Source organism: Elaeis guineensis, chromosome 5 (genome assembly GCF_000442705.2).
Source record: "Elaeis guineensis isolate ETL-2024a chromosome 5, EG11, whole genome shotgun sequence".
NCBI classification, from domain to species: Eukaryota; Viridiplantae; Streptophyta; class Magnoliopsida; order Arecales; family Arecaceae; genus Elaeis; species Elaeis guineensis.
Window position 1 is genome coordinate 66,326,536 of NC_025997.2, and position 8,662 is coordinate 66,335,197.

The following is an 8,662-nucleotide window of genomic DNA, read 5'->3' on the forward strand; positions in this document are numbered from 1 at the left end:
TTTTATAAAAATAATAAAGTTGTAGATAGTTTTCTTATTAACGGTCTCTATCAGCTACATATTGATGTATCTATATTTAATATTGAGTAAAATATGAATATCATAGGAATTAAAAGGCCTAGAGATAGTCTAAATGATAGGTATTTGTGGCACCTAAGGCTAGGTCATATAGCGGAAGACAGGATTAACAAATTGGAAAAATCCAGCCTATTGAGTCCGTTGACTTTCAAGTCATATCCAGTTTGTGAATCATGCCTTCAAGGCAAAATGACCAAGCTTCCTTTTGTGGGACATGGGGAAAGGGCCACAGACCTACTTGCCCTAGTACATACGGATGTGTGCAGCCCATTTGATGTGCCGGCTAGAGGCAACTACATCTACTTCATTACCTTTACTGATGATATGTCTAGGTATGGGTATGTGTTTCTAATGAAACACAAGTCTGAAGCTTTTGAAAGGTTCAAAAAATGCAGACATGAGGTAGAAAAACAAATAGAAAAGCCCATTAATGTTCTTCGATCAGATCGAGGAGGTGAATACCTTAGTCGGGAGTTCCTAGACTATCTTAAAGATAATGGTATAGTCTCTCAATAGACTCTACCTGGAACGTCTCAACTCAACGGGGTTTTAGAATAGAGAAATCAGACCATATTAGATATGGTCCGTTCCATGATGAGCTTCACGGACCTCTTCGAATTTCTTTGGGGATATTGTCTCATGATAGCAATTTATGTATTGAATAAAATTTTTTTTAAAACCGTTCCTACCACACCATATGAGATATGGCATGGTAAGAAGTCAAGTCTGAATCATCTCAGAATTTGGGATTGTCCAGCTCATGTCAAGAGACAGCAGGCGGACAAGTTAGAGTTCAGGTCTTTTAAAACTCGATTCATAGGATATCCTAAAGAGTCATTAGAATACTATTTCTATATTTCGGAAGATCACAATGTGATTGTGAGTCAAAATATTATTTTTTTTGAAAAATAATTTATTCAAGATGGTGGCATCGGAAGAATAATTAAGCTCAAGGAGAATGTCTCCCAAGAGCAACGAGCTAAAGAACCTGAGGAATCTAATCAATCAGAACTAGTCCTAATACAACCTCTTCCACCTCGTAGATCGACTAAAATTTCTCGTCCTTCTGAAAGGTACTTAGGTACCATACAAGAGAAAGTAGAAAAAATATTCTTCATGGAAAATGGGGCTCATGGTGATGACCCCAAGACCTATGACGAGGCAATATTAGATATCGACTCCGAAAAATGGTTAGAGGCAATGAGATCAGAAATTGACTCGATGTACTCAAATCAAGTCTGGACCTTGGTAGATCCACTTGAAGGTATTGTACCTATTGGGTGTAAATGGATCTTCAAGAGAAAGATAGGTGCAGATGGAAATGTGGAGACATTCAAGGCTAGGCTCGTAGCAAAAGATTATAGTCAGTGCGAAGGCATTGACTATCAGGATATCTTTTCGCCCGTAGCTATGCTAAAATCCATCCGCACATTGCTTGCTGTTGCAGCCTATTTCGATTATGAAATATGGCAGATGGACGTGAAAATTATGTTCTTAAATGGACATCTTGAGGAAGATATCTATATAGAACAGCCGCTTGGTTTCACATCCAGTGATGATGATCACAAGATCTGCAAGCTGCAAAGGTCCATTTATGGACTTAAGCAAGCATCTCGGAGTTGGAATACTCATTTCAATGATGTCATCAAAGTGTTTGGTTTCATCAAGAATGAGGAAAAACCATGTGTGTTCAAAAAGATCAGTGGGAGCGCAGTTGTCTTCCTCGTATTGTACATAGATGACATCCTCCTAATTGGGAATGACATTCCCATATTGGCCTCAGTCAAAGTATGATTGTTTAAGGAGTTCTCTATAAAAGATCTAGGAGTAGCATCCTTTATACTGGGTATTAAGGTTTATAGAGAAAGACCAAATAGAATGTTCGAACTTTCACAGAAGATGTACATAGAGGAGGTGCTAAAAAGGTTTAGCATGGAAAACTCCAAAAGAGGTTTATTACCTTTTAGACATGGCATTCATCTCTCCAAGAAGATGTGCCCTAGCATACCTGAGGAGATTGAATGTATGAGCAAGATCCTTTATGCTTCGGCAATAGGGAGCCTCATGTATGCCATGCTATGTACACGACTTGATATAGCCTATGCTGTAAGTGTCATAAGCAGATATCAGTCGAATTCAGGCGAAGAGCACTGGACTTCTGTGAAATATATCCTTAAGTACTTGAGAAAGACTAAGGATATGTTTCTAGTCTTTGAGAATGGAGAACTCCAGATTCAGGGATATACAGACTCAAACTTTATGTTTGATATAGATGATCGAAAGTCGACATCTGAGCATCTGTTAATTTGCAATGGTGGTGTAGTCAGCTGGAAGAGTTCCAAGCAGACGGTGATTGCTGATTCCACCATGGAGGCAGAGTATATTGCTACATCGAAAGCTGTGAAGGATGTATTCTAGTACAAGAAGTTTGCCGCAGAGCTTGGAGTGATGTTATCGATTGCCATCCCTCTTTACTGCGACAATAATGGCATCATAGCCCTAGCTAAGGAGCCAAGGTCTCACCAGAAGTCCAGGCACATTGAGCGGCGATTCTATTTGATCCGTGATTACCTCGAAAAGGGTTATGTCGAGGTCAAGAGAGTCGACTCCACAGATAATGTGGCAGACCCGCTGACTAAGCCATTGGGCTAGTAGAAGATCGAAGCCCACCTTGAGAAGATGGGACTTAGATATGTAGCCAATTGGCATTTGGTCAAGTGGGAGTTTGTTAGATGTGTGCCCTAGATGCCAGATCGGCTGACACATTCCTGTATAGATCTAAGGACAAATTTATAATTTTGACTATAAATGAATAAAAAGATTATTCTTCTATCACGTTGTGTACATTGTGTCTGTGATACATCTTTTGAGTTAGTGAGAATGTAAATTCATATTTTCAAGAGTTGAAAATTTAAGGTATGAATTTACATAACTAACTTATAAACAGCTCCTGACCATAGGATCATCCGAGGATGGTGATCGATCTGGAAGGTTGGTGTACGATCACTTTCTTAAGTTAGATGTGTCTTGAGTCTATGGTGTGGAGACACCGAAGTGAGAGTACAGGTATGAAGGAACCAGATCTAGGGTTTCAGGGTTAGATCTTAAAACTTTTTCAGGATCATGCAGCGGAAGACTAAAATAAATCAAAATTTATTTTCTAAAACCAGAGAATCCCTAGATCTAAGATCCTATTACATGATTATTACATAGCATTAAATCAGAAATTAAAATATATAGAGCATGAACTACATGTTGATCATATCAACATGTTTCTATACTACATCTAATGTATGTATTAAACAATAGATTAGATCTATTACCTTGCAAGTTAGATGTTCTAATCTCACTGATCCAAGCTTGAGGATGATGTTGCAAGCCGCACATGCATCCGGCCTCTAGGTGTCATCCACACGAGCCCACGAATCTCGATTAGAAGTCCTGCTTCAGAAAATCAGCACAGTATGCTAGTACTGCGCTGATCCTTCTTTGATGGTTGATCTGGTGCCTCCTTCTTCTTGATTTGGGCTCTTCCAAAGATGAGAAGTAGGAGGAGAAGTTTCAAATCTGAGATACTCTTATAAAACTCAAGATGGAGGAAGGAAAGAGATGAAAACAAATAACCCTAGAAGAAGACCCTCTTCTTCTTCTCGTTTCTCTCTCTAAACACCCTATCTTGTGTCTATTATATCTCCATGACCCAAAGGTCTTTCTCTCTGATTTTTGAATGACCCAAAGATATCTCAAATATATATCATCTAAAAAAGTTTCATGATGAAACTTATTTTATAGAGAGAGATATGATAGAGTCCTTGTCTAGGTCAAATACCTAGTCAAGGCTTATCCAAACATGGCAAGATAAGGGGTGCCCAACTCTTGAGCACCTCCTCCTTATTTTCATACATGGACTACTAGAAAAGGGTGCACAATATATACCCTAAAAGCCATAAAAATTTCAAAAAAAATTTAAATAAATTCGGTGCAAAATTGAAAGAGTTTTGGATTTCTAAAACTCTATCTTATAGAATTCGAAATCCAAACTTATTCCTTTTTGATTTGATCCAAACCACCTTCCATTTAAGAAAGAAGAGAGAAAATCTTTTGTGAACGTGGGAGAGACCTGAGAGAGGGCTTTTATCACACAAAATAAGAGGGGATTGGCATGGAATAAGAGAGAGGGAGTGGGGGGGGCTTATGTGGCGCAAGGTGGAATCCTAGTCTTACTAGGATTCTAACTCATGACTTGTTTTAATTTGATTTCTCAAACCAAATCAAATCAAAATTAGATCAACCCAATTAAAATAGGTTTTAATCTAATTAAGAATCTAATTTAATTAGATTAAATTAGATTTAAATCTGATTTGATTTTCTAATCAAATTAGAAATTAGGTTGACCCAATCCTAATTGAACTAGGACTAGTTTTTCCTTGCACTAGGCTTATCCAATAAACCAATTGGACTTGATCCAATCAAGCTCAAATTAAATTAAATTAAATTATATTTAATTAGACTTAATCTCAATTCATTGGCTTAATCAAATTAAGCTTATTAGCAATCAAATTGCTAATCGATCCTCCGGTAATACTTGCACTGGGTTAAATGTCAATCGTATTGATCATTTAACCCTAGAATGATTCTTAATCGTTGATCAACCATCTGATCGGATCATAAACTCTAATGTGTGTGATCTCATAGGTCTGAACCTAAGTCGGTAGCATAAGAATAAATTTCTATACTAATCAAAGTAACCATCTAGCAATGGTATCCGACGATCGGATAGGTCGAATGTGTAGAACAACATCCTTAGAACCCATGCGGATATAGTTTCAATATAATTCATCTCCTTGACCAAAATGATCATAGGATATCTCAGAGTTCAACTGTCAACTCTGATCAGGTTGTCCATATTGTATTTCAAAATATCAAATCCATCTGATGGATTACCCTGGCCAAGGTTTTGCTAAATTGAAATACGGTGACTCATTCTTCTCCAACTCTTGGAGTGGTCAATCCCATCTCGATCACACTCTAACTTCGCAAGTACTTGACTGTGCCCAAAAGCCTTCCATCTCTGAATTAGAAATTCAGTTAGTCTAGTACCAAAGCACAGTGAGTTACTTGCAAGTCACTGAGGCGATCTCAGGTCTAAGGGACACTTATACCTATATCCCATCAGAGACATTCTCAACAGCAGAATGCTCTGGAGTTGGTCACGTTCAATGACGATGTACCCTTATATCTCACCTGTATGTCATACCAGTGTCTCCACACTCCTTGGTTAAGAGGACAACCAATCCATATGGCCTACAGCGACCTATGCTCGATAGAAGCTGTCGTCTTTATTAACAGCTTATCATTTGGTCATGAACAGTTTTAAGGACTAATCGATAAATTCTCTCTTTATCGAACTTAAATAGCCCTAAGAACTTCATCATAACAACGGAGTTCATTAGAAGATGAAGACGTATAATAAAAATGCCAAAAATATATTTTATTTATTAACAAATCAATTACAATACTTGGTTGCTCAACCATCAACAGCTTGACGATTGGCTTTTGGGACATATTTTCCAACAACTCCCACTTATCCTAAAGCCACTCGGTACAGTATCTAATACCCATCTTCGACTTGTGGTTGTCAAACTCCTTTATTGCTAGGGCTTTAGTGAAGGGGTCGGTCAGGTTCTCCTTTCCATCGATCTTTTGAAGGTCGACATCATCTCGATCCACAATCTTCCGGACCAGGTGGAAGCAGCGCAAGATGTGCTTCGTCTGCTAGTGTGCTTTGGGTTCCTTCACCTGAGCTATGGCACCAGTGCTGTCACAGTAGAGCAGGATCGGACCATCGAGGGAGGGTGCTATTCCAAGCTTAGTGATGAATTTCCTCAGTCACACAGCTTCCTTCACAACATTCGATGTTGCGATGTACTCCACTTCACAAATAGAGTCTGCCACAGTATGTTGCTTGAAACTCTTCCAGCAGATAGCTCCACCATTCAGAGTAAAGATATAATTCGACACGTTTTTGCTGTCATCATGGTCAGATTGAAAGTTGGAGTCTGTGAACCCCATAAGTTTCAGATCTGACTCATCATAAACCAACCATTGGTCCTTAGTATTTCTCAAATACTTAAGGATGGCTTTAACCACTTTTCAGTGATTTTCTCCAAGATCAGATTAGTATCTACTCACTATTCCTAGTGAGTATGCCACATCTGATCTTGTACATGTCATGGCGTACATGATAGATCCCACGACCGAAGCATATGGGACTCTACTCATATGTCTCTCTCTTCAGGACTTGTCGGACAATCCTTCTTAGAAAGAGAAATTCCATGGCCTATCGGTAGATAGTCCTTCTTAGAATTCTCCACGCTGACCTCTTCAGCATAGTATCTATGTACGTGGACTGGGATAACCCAAGCATCTTTTTAGATCTATCCCTATAGATATTCATCCCTAGGATGTAGAATGCTTCACCCAAGTCCTTCATGGAGAACTGTGATGACAACCAAACTTTTATTCCCTGTAGTGCAGGGATGTCATTTCGATTAAGAGAATGTCATCCACATACAAGACAAGGAATACCATATCTGGACCATTTGCCCATTTATAGATGCAGGGCTCTTCTCCATTCTTAATGAAGCCATATGTTTTGATCACCTTATCAAAATGCATGTTCCAACTCCGAGAAGCTTGCTTCAATCCATAAATGGATCTCTGAAGCTTGCACACTTTGGACACATCTGTAGATGTAAACCCCTCAGGTTGTATCATATACACCTCTTCGGTCAGCTCTCCATTCAAGAAAGCTGTCTTACATCCATCTATCAGATCTCATAATTCAGATGGGCAGCTATTGCAAGCATTATCCGAATGGATTTGAGCATTACCACAGGAGAAAACATCTCATCATAGTCAATACCATAACATTGACGATATCCCTTGGCAACCAGACGGGTTTTATAGGTCTCCACCTTTCCATCTGTGCCCCTCTTCCTTTTGAAGATCCATTTACACCCAATGGATTTAACCCCTTCAGGTGGGTCAACCAATGTCCATACATCGTTGACCTTCATGGACTCCATTTCAGATTTCATGGCTTCAAGCCATTTCTCGGAATCAGATCTCTACATTGCATCCATATAGGTGATTGGATCCTCATCGTTCTCATCGAGTTCGATGGGATCACCGTCTCGGATCAAGAAATCGTAGTATCTGTCCAACTGATGCGGTACTCTATCGGATTGCCTTAATGGTGCAAGTACATTGGGCTTCAGATCTGATTCAATCAAATCTGACTCAGGTTCAGCTATTGGTGTCGGTCCTTCTACCTGTTGAACTTCATCAAGTTCAACCTTTGAGGCAATGGTTCCTTCACCAAGGAACTCCTTTTGTAAAAAGATTGCCTTAAGGCTGACGAACACCTTTTGTTCATCAGCATGGTAGAAAAAATATCCTTTCATCTCTTTGGGGTACCCAATGAATGTGCATTTGTCAGACCTAAATCCAAGTTTGTCTGTGACTAATCGTTTGACATAGGTCGGGCACCCCCAGATCCTAAGGTGTGAAAGTGCTGGCTTACGCCCTATCCATATCTCATATGGAGTCTTAATTACAGACTTACTTGGAATCTTATTTAACAGATAACAGGCCGATTCGAGTGCATATCCCCAGAAGGATATCGGCAAGCTAGCAAAATTCATCATGGATCGGACCATGTCTAACAGAGTCTGATTCCTCCTTTTAGTCACACCATTATGCTGTGATATTCCTGGAGGAGTCCATTGGGAGAGAATCCCATTCTCTCCTAGATATGTGAGAAACTCACTAGAAAGGTATTCTCCTCCTTGATCAAATTGAAGAGTTTTAATACTCTTTCCAGTTTATTTTTCTACTTCACTTCGGAATCGTTTGAACATTTCAAATGAATCCAACTTATGTTTCATCAGATAGACATATCCATATCTGGATAGGTCATCCATGAAAGTTATGAAGTAGAAATATCTACCTCTAGCACTTGTGCTCATGGGCCCACATACATCAGTATGTACTAGGCTCAAGAGCTCAGTAGCTCTCTCACCTTTTTCAGTAAAAGATAACTTGATCATTTTATCAAGAAGACAGGACTCACAGATTGGAAGTGATTCACAATCACTGACTTTGAGAATTTTCTCTTGAGTCAACCTATTTATTCTATTCTTATTTATATGACCTAGCCTACAGTGCCATAAGTAGATATCTGACACACTATCTAATCTAGGGTGCTTGCCAGTTGAATGACTCTTATCGGGCTTGATCTTTTTGATCTGGCCCTGCACTGATGTCCCAGTCTGAACTTGCACCTTCTTCACTTTTTTCTTCTTGTTCTTCTTCCCTTTCTTAAAAGGTCGAGAACTAGAAGATGACCTCCCACTAAGTTCACCGACTCCTTATGGAGTTGGTGATCCTTCTCAAAGTTCTAAAGCAACCCCAGTAATCCGTGGTAGTTTACTTCAGGCTTTGTCATTCTATAATGAGTGAGGAATGGGAGATAAGATTTGTGCAGCGAGTTCAGTATTACATCTTTTCCAAGCTGCTCATG